This window comes from Musca autumnalis, unplaced genomic scaffold (assembly GCF_047663935.1).
Source record: "Musca autumnalis isolate F117 unplaced genomic scaffold, ASM4766393v1 scaffold_1, whole genome shotgun sequence".
NCBI classification, from domain to species: domain Eukaryota; kingdom Metazoa; phylum Arthropoda; class Insecta; order Diptera; family Muscidae; genus Musca; species Musca autumnalis.
The window spans coordinates 126,494,884-126,513,468 of NW_027411644.1; the positions used below are offsets into that span (position 1 = coordinate 126,494,884).

The following is an 18,585-nucleotide window of genomic DNA, read 5'->3' on the forward strand; positions in this document are numbered from 1 at the left end:
GGATGTATACATTCAGCACATCTATCTCGGCAGCTCCACACCTGACTGCTACCCCATACATTCCATGTACGGGTCATTACAGATAGGCTCAAGCGAGATAGATCTGTATTGGACAGACTGGTGCAATAGGAAAGTCAATCCCCCACCTCCACTTCTGGTGCGATCTTTCCTCAGAACATTGTAACCATCACAATGCTCTAAGCAGTGGTTGTTGTTCAGCTTGGTTTCCTGCACCGCCGCAATCTTGATGTTCTTCCGACTCATAAAATCTACTATCTCCTCGATCTTACCTCGGAGTCCATTGCAATTCAATTGCAAAAAAGCTGCATTTTCGGGGATTGGGACAACAACGGCTGGTGTTAAAGGCTGCGTGTGCGGTTGTTGTCGAGGGGACTGCGGGGGAGTTTCGTAATCAGACGACGAGGGAGTCTCGTAATCCGACGACGACTCACTGGGGACTGTGTTCACACAGCATGCAGCAACATAGTCCCTCACGTGGACGAGTCCAGAGCAACCCCTTAGATGCACCCACTCCTGACATCTATTGCATCTCACCGAAGGTTGGATGTGGGTGAAGATGCGGCTGTGACAAACTGAGCAAAGATATATTGGTCCTGGGTTTTCCTCCGTCCCGGCTCGGACCAATAGAATTCGGAGCAGGCATTCCGGGATATCCTGCTCCCAATACAGAAAAACGAAACAAATACAAACATGTTCACACTGAGGTGGCAGCCGCTGGCCGGAACATTGGTTTTGTGTTGTTCCGGGTCAATCCGGTACGAAAGAACCCGCTGCCGTGGGATTGGGACGGGTCTGGTGGCAAGCTCTTGGGAACAAAGCGTTACTTTCCAAATTATCAAGTGTACAAAGAACCGTGCCACTGCTCATTACCGGATCGATTAAAAGCACTCCTCAAGCTGCTTTAAACGTCATCCTGGATCTCCAACCTCTGGACATCCTAATCCAGTTTCAGGCGGCGAGAACTGCTTTTAGACTCCGGGAGTCAGGGTGTTGGCGTGATTCACACTTTGGACACTCGAATGTCCTAAAACTAGTTGATAGTCGACTTGAGTTAGGTGACAATGATTGCCTACATTATGTTTACATTTACGAAATCCACTCGATTTCAACTGTCAATTCCATTGCTCAAACGTCAAATGAAATCCAATCGATTTCAGATGAGTTTTCATTTGACGTATACACAAAGGAATTGACAGATGAAATCGAGTGGATTTCGTAAATGTGTTAGCTCTTCAGAGGGTACGCCAAGAATGGCTTCTTTTCATTTTATTTCATCATACTCAGTTCTCTATACTAGTGTACATATAGATTACAAATACATTGTTGTGTTTTATCGTACTAAATGCTATCGATAAGTGTATTATTTACAATGGGTGTGTTCATTACTAAATACAACTACACAATGGGTGTGGTCGTTACCAAATTCGACTACAGCTCGGCCAACCTGACAGTAGTGACCGCCCCGGTCACTCGGGGTTAAGGTAAGTATGTGCTACGGGATAAGGTTTTTAAGCTAAATGATTATATACTTAAACTACTTAAGCTAATACTATATACATACTACGGGGCAGAGCAGCCCTGGGTCCCCGTATCTACATCGAGCGTTCTCCACAATCGCATGTTACATGCCTCGATCACTCCGTCGTAGAGAATTTGAGTGATCTGGCAATTCTCAATGTCTCCGACAACATATCGATCGTTCGGTAGCACCCTGCGCACCACATAAGGTCCCTTGAACTTTGGCAGTAATTTCTTGTTAACCCCCACAGACGTGTCAATGTTCTTAATCACCACAAAGTCCCCTTCCTTAAATATATTGACTTTGTAACCCTTTTCTTTAGACCGTTGTTCATTATATTTCTGCGTTTTCACAATAGCTGCCTCCGCTTTGTCTCTTATGTCTCTAGGTATTCTGAAAGTTTATCTATTATTTCACCTCTTTGGTTGACCCCAAATAAGACTCTGTTTGGTGTATCCCCAATAGACCTGTTCACTGTATTGTTGAAAGCAAATTCTATTTTCCCCAGTTGTTTCACCCAGTCCGCGTGACCTACTGGTTCACTTAATTTTGCTAGCATTCCCACTAAGGTCCTGTTCACTCGCTCCACATGACCGTTGGCTTGGGGCGAGTGGACAGCCACCTTTACATGGTCTATGTTTTTCTCTTCCAGGAACTCCGCGAACTCTTTTGACGTGAAACAACTTCCTCTATCTGTTATACACCTAACTGGTCTGCTGTAATAATCAAAATACTTTAAGAGTGCCGCCTTGACCTCCTTAGTACTTGTTGTCGGTACTGGATATAGTCTGACAAATTTTGTAAACGCGTCAATTACCACTAAGATATGTTTCCTCTTTGACTGCAATGAAGGTAGGGGACCCAAATGGTCCAGGTGTATAGTGTGAAAGGGTCGTGGTTCCTTAGGAATACTGTGCTCTCGCATTTGGGCGGTGAGGTGCAGTATACATAATGCATTTTACGCAACCTTTTCTATATTTTTCTATTTTTTGCTTCATTTCCGGGAACCAGTAATGTTCCCTCATATTCAAGTAGACTTTATCCACCCCCAAATGTCCTAACTTTTCATGAATATTTCTTATTATGTCTGTTTCCAGTTCCTTTGGAACGAAAAACCGCATAGTATCGTTTACTTTTTTATAAACTTCCCCGTTCACCATGTCATATCCATTTACCGGCCCTTTCTCTAATCTTAGTTTTAAATCGTTTATTTCTTTGTCCCGCTCCTGAGCCGCGCATAGTTGGAAATCAATGTCTTCTGATTCTATCGTTGCTACCTTCCTATCATTATCTTGTTCTATCCTGGAAAGCGCATCCACGTGCCCCATTTTCGTTCCCGTCCTATGCACGATAGTGTAGTTATAGTTTTCTAATTCGAGGGCCCACTTTGCTTTTCTGCTGTTAATATTTCTCTTTGCTAGCGTTAATGTAAGCGAGTTACAGTCTGTTAAAATTTTAATCTTTATTCCCTCTAAGTACGCCCTGAACCGTCTCAACGAGTAAACAATTGCTAACGTTTCTAGTTCAAAACTATGGTATCTGCTTTCCGCATCTGTGGTCCGTTTTGAGAAATAGGCTACTGGGTGGAACACATTATCATCTTGTTTTTGTAGAAGGATGGACCCCAATCCTATGGCGCTGGCATCGCAATGCAGCTCGGTCTCCCTCTTAGGGTTATAAATTGCTAGTGTCGGACTGGATGTTAAATGCAGCTTAAGTTCTTCAAAAGCTTTCCTACATTCTTCTGTAATTTCATATTTAGCTCCGTCCTTCGTCAATTCGTAGAGGGGTTTCGCCGTTAAGGAAAATCCTTTACGAATCTTCGGAAATAGGAGCATAATCCTAAAAACGCTTGCATCTCCTTGACGTTCTTTGGCAATGGGTATTGCTTAATCGACCGCACGTGTTCTTCTGATGGCTCTAGATACCTTGTATCCCAAGTATTCTATTTCATTAAACGCGAATCTGCATTTTTGGATTTTTATCTTTAGTCCGTACTCAGCTAGTCTGGCCATAACCCTTTTTAATAGATGTATGTTGTTACATTCTGCCTTTCAGCGGCGTTTTGGTGGGGTTCCACACTAGCTCAGATAGGAGCACACCTTCAGGGGGAGGTTTTTAACCCTGCCACCAATACCCTTAGGGAATGAACACGTAAGTAATTGGATCTTATAAACAAGACAACTAACAACATGAAAACACATACACACCATACCACGATGACACAGGAGCTTGGTATCTTTTGCTCCCCCACTATGCCCGCCCTGCCATGACCCTTTTGTCCAAGCGTTGAAATATTAAAAAGGCCCCGAACGCCACACACACTTACCACTTCATAGCATACCCCTGATGCCCTCTCTTACAAACAAACTAGAACAACATATTTACGATAAAGTTTACATAAAAGAATTATAATTTATTGCAAAAGTCATATTTCTTAAAATAACAAAACAATCAATATCATATGGCAATTCATGGATCATCAACACCTAACAATTACTTCGTGAGCCAATGACTCAGACTACCATCCAAGTACGAAGAAGAATTCTTTAGTTTGCCAACTCTGGCTAAATTTTAGAGAAAATTATATCAACCCTCTAATTGAGCTCGATTAGCGGCGTAATGATGGACGTTATCAATCTGTCCACAAACAAAATTCACCTACTCCTTTCGTAATCTTTGGGGTAACCCTACGCCCACTGTTAAAATTTGGTGTTAATAACCCTCACAATCAAAACGTACTTATATACTAATATTCTATCTACGGACAATCACAATTTAGTTTGACACTAATATAATAAAATATAACACAAAAAGTTTCAGTCTTTGAATTTTTCTTGCGTCAATTAGTTATATTTCTTCTCGTTCCTTACAGGCAAACACAAGGCACCAAGAAAGCGCTCCTGCGCAGACGTAAGCAGTCGTTATCACTTTTGTACGTGGATCAATTTTGCTATTCGGTAAGTCTACAACAATATTTTCTTTTACCTTCGCATCCAGTTTACTTATATATTGTGTCTTTATTTTTTTATAGGCACTCTAGCTGGTATAAACTTTGGCTGCTTTCCGTCACAAATACAAAATCATCAATTGCCTGGTTGCCCTGGCTCGCACACTAATGTGGTTTCTCTGGCAGAACAATATTTACGATTTTTCCCCAAAGATCTATGACCTCCTCCAGGCAGACACTTAGAGGGGTCAATACTTGGCTGGTTTGGTTGACGCTGGGTTTTGGCGATATCTTTAAGAAACACACAAAAGAACAACCAATCAAAGCCAGACCTTGTCACAGACATAATCTCAACTTACTCTAGCTTGCTCGCACAAAAACATCCATGTAACAAACAACCGACACCAATCAATCAATAAAAAAAATCACAAATCTTTTGTATGAAAATTATATCGTTTTTTTCTTTTATTTGCTGACACTGGTTTTATCTGGGTTTGTATAAAAGAATCTGATCTCTAACTCCAAAGACTGATTAATGATGGCGGAATTTCCCTCCGTTAGGCCTTTTATAGGGAACCATTTTCCCTTATTATCCAACTTTTTGCGCTTTTTCCTACATTTATTTAATTTTATTCTGTACGCCTCTACTGAACCCTTTACGCCCCTACAGTGCTGTATTTTATCTGATTTTGAGCTGGCAACACTGATAGTTGAACATATGAACCGACCGTTTAATGTATCCGGTTCGCTCACTTTTTCTTTGCCGGCAGCTACGTGTCACACGTTTAAAAAATGCTGTGGGCTTCGACAAACAAAGAAAATAAAAATGCATAAAGCATAAGTCACCCGCAACAAAACTTCGGCATTTTCGAGGCATTCCAAGAAAAAGGCGATGTGCGGGCTTTTAAGGTGCTTATTGAAACTCTCTGTAAAGAATGGCTGTGAATTAATGGGATGAACGATTTCCCTTAATGACCATTAATCTTGGTTAGTACATGGTATGACCGGAGATATATGGAACGCTGACAAACAGGTAAGTTCATGCAAAATTCTGGCCTGAAAATTGATATAATAACTATTATTTTCTTTACAGCCATGATTTTTTCGCCAGTATGTTTGTGCGTACGCACTGCGAAAATTGTAGCGTGGTTCGATACATACGTACGCATATACATATGTAAGTATGTGTTTACCGGTTCCATTCACCGATTGACTGTTGTCTCATTCCATTACATGACTAGCTGTTGGTATTTAACCAGGGAAATTTACATGTGTGTGTGTGCGCGCAGTTGAGTGTTTCACAACTGCCCTGGCTATACCAGAATGAATGTTATCAGTTAGAAGAAGACTGTTGGTGAGTAAAATCAATAATATATGTTATCTTATTAATAGTAATAGCTAATGTTGTCCATATCTTTTCTTTTCAGGAGTGAGGACCTGCTTCGCAGTTGGCTGTTTCTTCTTTTTTATGTTATTTTGCGGACGGCAGACAATATCTATGGAAAATACTCATTTTTCGTGCCATTATGACCGTAGGTCTGATTTCATGAGTATCGTAATGTTCATAATCTCCCTTGGATAGCCTGGAAGACGGGAAGAAAAACCCACCCAAAAGAGGACCAGGTATAAAAAAGTGTTTTATTAAAAAAAAAAAAAAAAAAACAAATAAAATCATTAACTTCCATTTCCCACAATTCACATTTTTTCTTCTACCTATCTATTTCAGCAAACGGCTTGCCTGGTAACCACCATGTGTACCCATTGGCACATACATACATATAAGTGTACACACATCGAATCGGTCACACACAACATTCCCCCACTCGCCCTTCAAATTGCGAGGATGTGTGTGTGTCACAATGTGTGCTGATTAGCGGAATCACCATTTAATACAAACTATTGTAGCTCGTTGTCATGACGTCGTACATCGACGTCGCTGTCCATTGCAAGTTTGTGACAAACTTCAATGAAAAAAATTATTCTATCCACTCACAATAATGTTTACTCACAGCAGCTTTTGTTTACATTCATAGTTAGGCAGGTAATATATGTATTCATCGCGAAACAATTGATAATTGTGTTTTTATTCTTACATTTTCTTTTGCAGGTAGTTAATTGTTAAATTTTCGTGTACGGGGATCTTATATGTATGTGTGCCAATAACCCACATCGGAGTCGACATTGGAACAACCGGTTATACTTTCCCGACCCAATTCCGTCAATAAAAGTGATTTGTATTGTACTATTAAAGTCAACAAAACATGGACAATATAATTTTGGAATATTCAAGCAGACAGGACAGGGTTAGTTGCCTCTATTGCATATTGAATGATTTGGAAGACAGGTTAGTTTATAATTTTTTATTATTATGGCTGATAAACAAGTGTGAATGTGCAATTTAAAAACAAGTGTTTCTCTGTGATGTCAATGGGATTTCCGTGTTAATAAAAAAAGAATTCTATGGGTAAAGTGATGGTGATCATTGTTAGTGTTGTTTCTTAACAAGGCAGGTAACCAACGATATTGGTCGTGGAAAACAAAAAAGTGGCTCAACTGCCTGACTAACGACACAGTGTTAAAATGAGAGCAGACCGAATATTGTATAACATCCAACTATTATCTACAACCATCTTCGACACCACGGTACACGGGTACCTGTAAACAAATGTTGGCCACCTTTATGAGGATTTTATAAATTGTCGTTGACCTTTTATAATTGGTTACCTCGGTATAGCTTGTTTACCGTGTGCAATGTTTGATTTCTTTTTTTTTAAAAGAATAAAAAATACAATATTGTGTGGGCAAACGATTTGGAAATGTTTGGCCCATTTGCTTGTGAACATTTACCATTTCAATCCCATCCCTTAAGCCTATTGGTTTCCTAATGCCTATATTTATTTTTTATTCTTCTTTCTTGTTGTGTCCGGTGTTGTGGTTCATTACTAACATTTTTTGTTATTTCTTTTCAGACTAATATTTCTATTCGTGTTGCTGTCTTACTTTATGGGTACCTAACAATTAGTGGCTGGCATTAATGTGTGAAACAGACTTGCAAACTTTAGTGAATTTATATGTGACAAGCTGTGTACCATCTCATTTGTTCCTGAAAACAACATCAACTACCTGTGATGGTGATGTTCCGGTTATTCCGTCAACTCAGCCAGGAAACCGCATACATGCAGGTGAGTTTTGTTTTGTGTATCTTTATGGGAATGGCAGACATAGTGACGTTGTGTAGAGGGGGCTAAACGATGTCGGTTCTCGTGTGTTTTGTCTTGATATACCACAGTGCGTTAAGGGGGAGATCATAACCTTGTTGCATGACATTTTTATCGCATGCGATAATTACACTGTGATACAAAAGTGGACAAAATTTTTTTGCAGGATTTCTGATGCACAAATTCGGTTTTGTGGGAGTCCATAGAAGACGAAAATACCTTTGGTTTCTTTGGGTCACTTCGGGTTTTGATTTTATAACGGTAAATGTAGTGAAAAATGGGCTTTCTTGGATTTTCAAGTTTAAACGGACATTTCTTCTTTTTTCCACAACCGATTTGCACACACTGTGTTTCATTATAAAGGGGAGAGTAATGCCTTTCGAACAAGCCATAGGTTTTTAAAATCGGTTAACAAATGGCTAAGTAATAGTGGTTTAAGTGTGACAAAAACTCAAACAGCAAGTAGGAAATTTAGTTGGCTTTCCAAAATGGGAAAAACCAACGAAATCGGTTGAAAAATGAATGCGTTATGGCATTTTTTGTGTTTCAACTTTTTGGTTTTTTTCACATTTTCCTTTATAAAAGATGGGTATCTTAGCATGTATGATTCCAATTGCGATTATCCTGCTTAACAATTACGCACAAGGTATCAATGTTTTATAAAGGAAAATATTAAAAAAACCAAAAAGTTCAAACACAAAAAATGCCATAACGCATTCATTTTTCAACGGATTTTGTTGCTTTTTCCCATTTTGGAAAGCCAACTAAATTTCCTACTTGCTTACTGTAAATAATTGTACTGTTAGGTATCATTTACGCAGCCTAGAGCACAAGGAAAAACATTTTACTGTTTTTTAATGCTTTTTTGTCACACTTAAACCACTATTAATTAGCCATTTGTTAACCAATTTTAAAAATCTATGGCTTGTTCGAAAGGCATTACTCTCCTCTTTATAATGAAAGACAATGTGTGCAAATCGGTTGTGGAAATAAGAAGTAATGTCCGTTTAAAGTTGAAAATCCAAGAAAGCCCATTTTTCACTACATTTACCGTTATAAAATGAAAAACGGAAGTGACCCAAAGAAACCAACGGTATTTTCGTCTTCTGTGGACTCCCACAAAACCGAATTTATGCATTAGAACCCCTGCAAATTTTCACTGTAGCACAGTGTTATTTACGTGTGAGTCAACTCTAAGTAAATTATATTGAAATGAGGGAATATCGGTGGATATTTATAAGCATTCATTTTTTTACTGCGTAAAACCGCTTGAACACATCTATTGAACAATTTTAATTTAATGTGAAACGATCTTTAATCAGAATAAAATATCAGTGGATTATATAAAATAGTTTTTTTTATTGAATGTGGAGCGCTGGGATAAATACAATATCGGGGGATGGTATTGAAGAATATTAATTTTACGTGAAAATATACCTGGAGCAATCAAATGAAAAATATTAATGGGTTATAAAATTGTTTATTGAATCTAGAGAGATATATGAGATAAAAATGTCAGTGGATGATATTAAAGAATATTAACTGCACGTGAAAATATACCCTGAGACAATCAAATGAAAAATGTTAATGGATTATACTATAGAATTGTTTATTGAATCTGGAGAGATATCTGAGAAAAGAATTTTTGTGAATGATATTAAAAACTTTTATCTGGAAACAATTGGGGATGGTGATTCAGGGGAAATTATACGGAATACAAATTGAATAACTGAAACAAAATATATGTTCTCTTTTCAGAATCTGATATTGGTTTTGATCTGCGAAAAATGTTTATTTTTATTTTGGGTATCGCAATGTTTTGCCGGGAAGTCTTATAGCTTTTCGCATAACATATGAGGTGGATAGTTTTTCAAAAAAAAATTATGTGCAAAAAAATGGGGGTTTATTTCATTCTTTCTTTGGATGAGTGTGTACAGGTTAAAGGGCCGCTACCTACCGGGAATTTATGTTGTTTTTTTATTTTATGTTTTGGTTGTGATTTAATTACATACTCTTCACATTGGTTATAGTTGGAATACGATTCGGGGCAGGGCGTTTATGTATGGGTGGGTGAAACTTTTTCATCTGATAGATTTTTATGCTTTTGTTATTATCCCATTTTTCAATTGCCATTTCTCGTCTGAGATTGTGACCATTGCTTAGCCTTTTTTTTTTGTTAAAAATAATTTGGTATACTTATTTATTTGTATTAATATGTACTGATTTGGCTATGCTTATCCCAACGTGGGGAACTCCCACGCCCTGTTTGTGTCATTCAGCCGGGCTATTGTGACATCTCCTACGCTATGGTAAATAAAATATGCAATAATAACTGATACAAGAATTCTTAGAACGATAGATTAATAAATCGGGACATTCACAAACAGATTCATTAAACCTATATTAAACTAAGATATTCGGTATCACAGTTTTATATTGCACATGTGTTGAATAATGACATCTTCGGCCCGAACAAATAAATGTATCTTTCAAAGGTTTTTATCATGGGATATTTAAGATAATTAATTCGGTAAATAATCTGTTCAGCAAATAATCGGTTTTTTTTATCATAGGATATGTAAGACAATAAATTCAGTAAATAATCTGTGGGTATATAAAAAACAACTAGTACAACATAAATTAAAAATGGACATGCACAACACACATTTTTATTCTAAATTGCACTTAGTTATTTATTATATCACAGGCTTCTATCACAGTTTATGTTTTAATATCCTTAACATGATAATTTCCGAGCGATTTTCCCTGTAGAGTTTCCAACTCGAACATGTTGTTCCCGACAGGTCTCACTATTCTGCATTTCAAGAATTTTTTGCAAAATGTTGCATTTATATTGTTCTTGAAATCAGACAGCATGTGATTCCTCCGGTATACTTCCTGTCCTGGCCTAAAAGTTACATTCCTCGCTCTACTGTTGTATCTTTTAGCACTGGACTCATATGCCTGATGCATGTTGTCTTTGATCTTTTCCCTCAACAACTCTAATCTTTCGTTTTTGTCCAGTTGTAGAATCTGGTGGTCCGTAAGGGATTGAAGTTTTTTCGCTAGTTTAAAGTCAGTTCCGTTTGTGAACATATTATATCCGAACAACGCAAAGAACGGATTTACTCCTGTGGAGGAGTGCACGGACGTTCGGAGGGCTTGTTCAATTTCTGGCAGGTATATGTCCCAATCACGATGGTCCTTTTCCACATAAGTTCTTATCGCCGCCAATACAGATCGATTGACACGTTCTGCCGCATTAGATTGTGGCGAATAGAAAGCGGTCGTTATGTGATTAATTTTGTAGGTTTTAGTCATATCTTCGAACAATTTCGAAACAAATTGTTTCCCGTTGTCGCTGTGGATGCATTCGGGTACACCGAATATGTGGAAAACTTGATTTTCCAAAAACTTTACCACATTTTTAGCCGTTGCTTCTTTCATCGCGTGTAAAAAGATAAACTTGGAAAAGTGATCCAACACTATAAATATATAGGCGTTGCCGTTCTTGGATCGTGGATACTTTCCAAGGAAATCTATGTAAAGTTTCTGGAACGGTCTTCCAGTTACTACTTCGTTTCCCATAGTAGGTCGCATAACCTGATTCGTCGACTTTGTTTCCTTACAAATTTGGCAATTAGAAATATACTTCTTGACCTGAGATAACATATTGGGCCAATAATAGTATGTTTTTAAACATTTTACTGTTTTGTTTATGCCATCGTGCACAGCTTGGGTGTAGTTGTGTGCTTTCTCGATCATGACGTAGGTAATTTCTTGTGGTATCCACAATTTCCATTCAAATTCCATCGTTGCCTCATCGAAATGTTTGATTCTAATAAAAACCTTTTCATTATCCACTTTTAAATCAGGGAGACGTTCCTGGTTAGCTATTATGGTATCTCGCAGCGCCATGTACTCCTCGCTTTCAAAAGCTGTGGTCTCGAAATCCAGAATATCGTCAGCCGAAATTTCTTCTACCATTACATCCGAATCAATAGGTATTCGTGACAGGGTATCCGCTACAACATTTTCCGCGCCTTTACGGTGTTCAATTGAAAAATCGAACGCTTGAAGTTGTAGGGACCATCGGGCGAGCCTTCCACTCAAGTCCTTTAATGACATAAGCCATTTTAGGCTCGCGTGGTCGGTAATAATCGTAAACTTCATAAGCTCGACATACGGGCGAAACCTTTTGACAGCCAGTACCGCACCCAAACACTCTTTTTCTGTGACGGAGTAGTTCCGCTGACTCGCATTCAATTTTTGGGAATAAAATGCGATGGGATATTCCCCACCGTCATCATCCCTTTGAAACAAAACCGCTCCAATTCCATAATCCGAAGCATCACACTGGATGAAAAATTCACTTCGGAAATCCGGATGTCGGAGAACGGGGGCCGATGTCAGGGCTTTCTTCAATTTGTTAAAAGATTCGGTGGCTTGGGGCGTTGTCATAAACTTCTGTCCCTTCTTCACTGTGTCTGTTAGCGCTGCGGAGATGGTAGCGAAGTCTTGTATAAATCGTCGGTACCATCCTGCGGTACCCAAAAAGCTCCTCACTTCCCTAGGACTTTTTGGTATTGGTATTCTCATAATCGCGCTCACCTTTTCCGGGTCAGTCTTCAGACACCCATTTCCGATGATAAACCCTAAGTATTTCAGTTCGCGAAAGCAAAATAAAGATTTTTTTAGACCGATTGTTAACTTCGCATTCCGAAGGCATTCTGCTACCTCGTTCAGCAATCTTAAGTGGGTATCAAAGTCTTCCGAAATTATCAGTAGGTCATTTAAGTAGATGAATACGTTCGATTTAAGTTTGCCGGGGATTACTCGATCCATTAAGCTACACAATCTCTGAGCCGCGTTGCATAGACCAAACGGCATCATCCTGAATTGATACAGCGGCCGACCTGGTACCGTGAAGGCGGTGTATGGTTTGGCATCTTCTTCCAACTCTATTTGCCAAAACGCATACTTCAGGTCGACGCTGCTGATGAAGTGGGTTTGGTCTATGCGGCTCAGTATCCCATCAATATTTTGTAAGAGATAAGCGTCCTTGATCGTTAAAGCGTTGAGCTTCCTCGCATCTAAACAGAAGCGGTTCTTTCCCGGTTTTCGCACAACGGTTGTCCGATTGCTCCATGGCGAATCGCTAGGTTCTATGACCTTCAGCGCCAGCATATGATCAATTTCTTTGTAAACGATATCCTGTACGGCGGGCGATAGAGGGTAATGTTTATCTTTTACGGGATTTGCCCCGTCCACTAATTTTATAGCATGCTTCTCCAACGTGGTGCATCCCAACCCATTCTTTTCAAACGTACGGAACTTTTCAATTACTTCGGTCAGTTTCTTCTGTTGGTCATCAGTCAGTTCATGCATGTTACTGTTTTGATTTGTTGAGTTTCCGTGGATTTTGATCTGAAGGTCTAGACCGATTTCAGAAACAGGAAAGATTTCTGGTGCAATTTCAAATATCTTCCAGAAATCTATACCTAGATATAGTTCCTGTTCTAGATCGGGACACATAAATAAAATCATTTTAGCTATTTTGTTTTGGTACTCAATGTTTACCTCAACCGTTCCTAAGATTCGGTGACGTTGACCAGATGCTGTAGTGACATTTGAAATATACATTTGTACGTCTGCCCCTATCTCTTCCACTATTTCTCTACATGATTTCCCTAGAAGACCGACTGTTGCCCCTGAGTCTAGCAAACCCTTCATTACTTTTCCGTCTATTTTTACATCGGCATACGGCCTTTGGTCCTTACGACTTTGGCATCTTACAATTGCTTCGGACACGGATTTCTTTAATACTTTATGCTGCTTTTGTTTTTGCCTAAGTTTTAATATCTTTTGCCAACTCTTAGCATTCTTCTTCTTTTGTATTTCGTTGTCCGCCCATGAGTTTAGTTCCTGGTTTTCACTTTTATTTTCGGTTTTATCTTGAAAAATTCTAGACCTAGCGCGGTCATAATTTTCTTTTCTGACCTCTAACGGCAAGTAATGCCTAATTTTGGAATAATTTATTGAGTTATTTTGTTCACATTCTGATTCAGTTGAAGGTCCGGTTCGGCGGGTTGTTCGATCGAACGGCGGTTCCCCGCGGCAACCACGTTCTTTCTCGAGTTTCCCGCTCTACAGTTTGCGCATTTAGGGGTAATCGTATTTTGTTTTCCGCACTTAAAACAAAATTGGTTTTTCTGTGAAGACGTACATTCTCTAAATAAGTGGCCTGGGGTTTGACAATTCCAACATATTAGTTGGGTATTAATAGCTGAAATGTCTATTTCTTCCTCTTGTTCACAAACTACCTGAAAATCGTCCCTTTCGTTTCCTTCTTGTAAAGCATTGACACGCACGGGTTTGTTGATGATTGGGTTTGATATTGGAACCGATTCACGACGGAAAAAAGTTTTATCTACCTCAATACATTCTATTCTTAATTGTTCAAGGGAGGACACTGGCATTGAGTACACAATGCTTGATATATTCTTCCTCAGATTTTTCTTAGCGAGGGCTATCATTTCATACTCCTTTACGGGTTTTCCTAATTTAGCTCTCATAGAATTCAAATAATGGAAGAAGGCATTGATAGATTCTCCCGGCATTTGCTTACGCTCAAGCAAATCCCGCATTTCTTCGAAACAAGTTCGTTTTGTCTTAAACCTCTCGCCTAAAGCATGTTTTAATGATTCCCACGTAGAAATATTTTCATTCATTTGCTCGAGCCAGAACCATTCATTGGCTGTTCCCGAAACTAGAACATGAAATTCATTCAATATATCTTGCCAAGGTAGATTATAGAGCTTTTGGAAGTGCTCCAGGCGATATATGAAATCTTCCACTGCCAGTGTATTGGGACGACCAGAGAAATTTAATCCTAAACGGTCCAGCTTTATACCTTGATAATTCAGACTGGTCACAAATGATGGGACGATATTGGAACTACGGCTTGTACTTGCATTACCTCTCACACTCCTTGGGGTTGAGGGCGGTCCAGAACTTTGATCAGTATTTTGTTGTTGTTGGTCTGGTTGGTTTTGTGACGTAGTTTGCCCATTAAGTGAAAGCCTATTTATTGAATCGTTCAATCTGTCTATGACTGAATAAACCTTTTCCATTTCTTTAGTAACCGATGCCTGTACCATAGCCTGTATTTTAGTCTGTGCCTGATTCAGGCTATCATAGACCATACTCTTTACTAGTTGGTTCAGTTCAGAATTTGAGTTCGGTTGGTTACGGTTGAGTGGGAGACCTCCAGCAGAACTAGTACTACTATTAGGGTTATTGATGGAACCCGATAGATCCCGGATGGTTGGATCGATGTTAGGGCTATCAGTTGCCATTTTGGATTCAGGTCTTTTTTTCTTCTGTTTAGGTAACACAATAAAAGGTCTACTCAAATCAAATGATCTATCTCTTTTCAAACGTCTTTTACCCGCGGCTGCACTCATTAGCTTATGTTAAGTTTAGCGTTTATTTAAATTGCCGATTTTGCCCTCACAAAGAAAATAAAAAAGAATAACGTAAGGACATAAAATCATAAAACTAAGATTTAACTAGAACTAATTAGGTTACTGTACTTGATCTATTTTTTACTTAAAGGCTTATATTAGTATAAAAATTAGACTAGGATTTTAAAAATATGAAGACAGGTTAGTCGTCAAAACAAAAGTTTTTTTTCTCCTTTTTTATAAACAAATACACATACAAGAGGTGATCAGAGGTGTTTTCAGCTATACGTAAGATAGTGTGTGGATTATTTCCCTAAAAAAAGAAACTATCTTTATAGTTTAGTGGCCTAATCAGGTTGTCATCGGGTATTGAATAGCTTGGACTTTACACTAACGAACATAAATTTAGGAAGTAGGTCCATGGCAGTTTTTTTTATATATCTAAAAAAAAAGGATCTCATGGAAGATGATCAAATTGAACGATACAGTTTCTGGCTTTTATGGCCTGAACAGATATCGCAATTTATCCTATGCTACCCATTTTCTATGGACTTTACTTTAAACAAACAAAAAAATAACAGACATATACAAACACTGGTCATAAAACAATACATATTTTGTTACACTTGACGAACAAAAGCTATTGTACTAGACCCTAATCTCTGGAACGAGGTATCCTAATTTCTAACTTTCCTATACTACATATTGCACTTTTATCACAGTTCGATCTATAAACAGTGGATACAATATCCGATAGGTTGTTAGAAATGCGATACTTCGCTTTAAACTATTGTTCCCTATGATCTATTGTACAGTGCGTAGGTTATATTGCACATGCTTAATTATTCATGCCTATAAGGCATTAACGATTTTAATTGGGCGCCATACTGTTACAATCTGCCTTTCAGCGGCGTTTTGGTGGGGTTCCACACTAGCTCAGATAGGAGCACACCTTCAGGGGGAGGTTTTTAACCCTGCCACCAATACCCTTAGGGAATGAACACGTAAGTAATTGGATCTTATAAACAAGACAACTAACAACATGAAAACACATACACACCATACCACGATGACACAGGAGCTTGGTATCTTTTGCTCCCCCACTATGCCCGCCCTGCCATGACCCTTTTGTCCAAGCGTTGAAATATTAAAAAGGCCCCGAACGCCACACACACTTACCACTTCATAGCACACCCCTGATGCCCTCTCTTACAAACAAACTAGAACAACATATTTACGATAAAGTTTACATAAAAGAATTATAATTTATTGCAAAAGTCATATTTCTTAAAATAACAAAACAATCAATATCATATGGCAATTCATGGATCATCAACACCTAACAATTACTTCGTGAGCCAATGACTCAGACTACCATCCAAGTACGAAGAAGAATTCTTTAGTTTGCCAACTCTGGCTAAATTTTAGAGAAAATTATATCAACCCTCTAATTGAGCTCGATTAGCGGCGTAATGATGGACGTTATCAATCTGTCCACAGACAAAATTCACCTACTCCTTTCGTAATCTTTGGGGTAACCCTACGCCCACTGTTAAAATTTGGTGTTAATAACCCTCACAATCAAAACGTACTTATATACTAATATTCTATCTACGGACAATCACAATTTAGTTTGACACTAATATAATAAAATATAACACAAAAAGTTTCAGTCTTTGAATTTTTCTTGCGTCAATTAGTTATATTTCTTCTCGTTCCTTACAGGCAAACACAAGGCACCAAGAAAGCGCTCCTGCGCAGACGTAAGCAGTCGTTATCACTTTTGACAGTGATCACTTTTGTACGTGGATCAATTTTGCTATTCGGTAAGTCTACAACAATATTTTCTTTTACCTTCGCATCCAGTTTACTTATATATTGTGTCTTTATTTTTTTATAGGCACTCTAGCTGGTATAAACTTTGGCTGCTTTCCGTCACAAATACAAAATCATCAATTGCCTGGTTGCCCTGGCTCGCACACTAATGTGGCTTCTCTGGCAGAACAATATTTACGATTTTTCCCCAAAAAGATCTATGACCTCCTCCAGGCAGACACTTAGAGGGGTCAATACTTGGCTGGTTTGGTTGACGCTGGGTTTTGGCGATATCTTTAAGAAACACACAAAAGAACAACCAATCAAAGCCAGACCTTGTCACAGACATAATCTCAACTTACTCTAGCTTGCTCGCACAAAAACATCCATGTAACAAACAACCGACACCAATCAATCAATAAAAAAAATCACAAATCTTTTGTATGAAAATTATATAGTTTTTTTCTTTTATTTGCTGACACTGGTTTTATCTGGGTTTGTATAAAAGAATCTGTTCTCTAACTCCAAAGACTGATTAATGATGGCGGAATTTCCCTCCGTTAGGCCTTTTATAGGGAACCATTTTCCCTTATTATCCAACTTTTTGCGCTTTTTCCTACATTTATTTAATTTTATTCTGTTCGCCTCTACTGAACCCTTTACGCCCCTACAGTGCTGTATTTTATCTGATTTTGAGCTGGCAACACTGATAGTTGAACATATGAACCGGCCGTTTAATGTATCCGGTTCGCTCACTTTTGCCGGCAGCTACGTGTCACACGTATAAAAAATGCTGTGGGCTTCGACAAACAAAGAAAATAAAAATGCATAAAGCATAAGTCACCCGCAACAATGTGCTCATTCAGTGTTTTCGACGCTATCACGATATCATCCATGTATATAACCATTTCGTTGTTTTCTAAAAAGTCCTGAAATATCCCCGTAATAAATCTTTGGAATATAGCCGGTCCGTTTTTTAACCCAAATGGTAGCCTCAAGAACTCATATTGTCCATTCGGTACTACGAAGGACGTATACTTAACGGATTCATCTTCCAGTCTGACTTGGTAAAATCCCGACTTCAGGTCCAATATGGTGAACCATGCTTTTGCCTCGAGATATTCCAAGCAGTCTTCTATTAACGGTAACGGATAATTGTCTCTAACTGTGATTTTATTAAGGGCCCTATAATCTATACACATCCTTGTTTCCCCGCTCTTCTTCTTAGTGAGGACGATGGGGGATGCGTATGGCGAATTGCTGGGTCGTATAATCTTTTTGTCCAAAAGTTCTGTGATAATTTTATTAACCTCCCCTTTCTCTGCAAAGGATTGCCTTCTAGGCGAGCAATAAGTTATATTTCCTGAGTTAACTAATATGGAGGCCTTATAATCTGCTTCCTTCGGGTTATCTTCCAGTTTCCTAAAATATCCCTCCTTTACTATATCCTGAATCTCTTTCTTTTCCTTCAATTCCAACTGCGGATTTATGTTCCATGTTTCCTCCTGGTTATCTATTTCAATTTTACAAACTTCTTCCCATAAGTTTTGTTGGAATTCCCCTTTTTGTTTTTCCCACCCTTCATTCTTATTTGCA

The 18,585-nt window shown here is 38.6% G+C and overlaps 3 long non-coding RNA genes across 5 annotated transcripts; 2 read left to right on the forward strand and 1 right to left on the reverse strand.

Moving 5' to 3' along the window:
• Window positions 1-3,619: 3,619 nt before the first annotated feature.
• On the forward strand, window positions 3,620-4,940 carry LOC141406678 (uncharacterized). The gene is made up of 2 exons (XR_012413469.1): window positions 3,620-4,500; window positions 4,575-4,940. It is a non-coding gene; the product is annotated as an uncharacterized lncRNA (long non-coding RNA).
• LOC141406690 (uncharacterized) lies at window positions 3,924-5,115 on the reverse strand. Its single transcript, XR_012413475.1, has 2 exons — window positions 4,850-5,115; window positions 3,924-4,781 (listed from the first exon to the last, which is right to left on the reverse strand). It is a non-coding gene; the product is annotated as an uncharacterized lncRNA (long non-coding RNA).
• LOC141406655 (uncharacterized) lies at window positions 5,114-17,442 on the forward strand. Of its 3 annotated transcripts, none has more exons than XR_012413456.1 (9): window positions 5,114-5,523; window positions 5,584-5,667; window positions 5,732-5,844; window positions 5,918-6,113; window positions 6,217-6,531; window positions 6,598-6,834; window positions 7,460-7,672; window positions 16,900-17,000; window positions 17,075-17,442. It is a non-coding gene; the product is annotated as an uncharacterized lncRNA (long non-coding RNA). The 3 variants fall into 3 exon arrangements; XR_012413457.1 differs by having other exon boundaries at window positions 6,602-6,793; XR_012413454.1 differs by having other exon boundaries at window positions 5,116-5,523; window positions 6,602-6,834.
• Window positions 17,443-18,585: the final 1,143 nt, after the last annotated feature.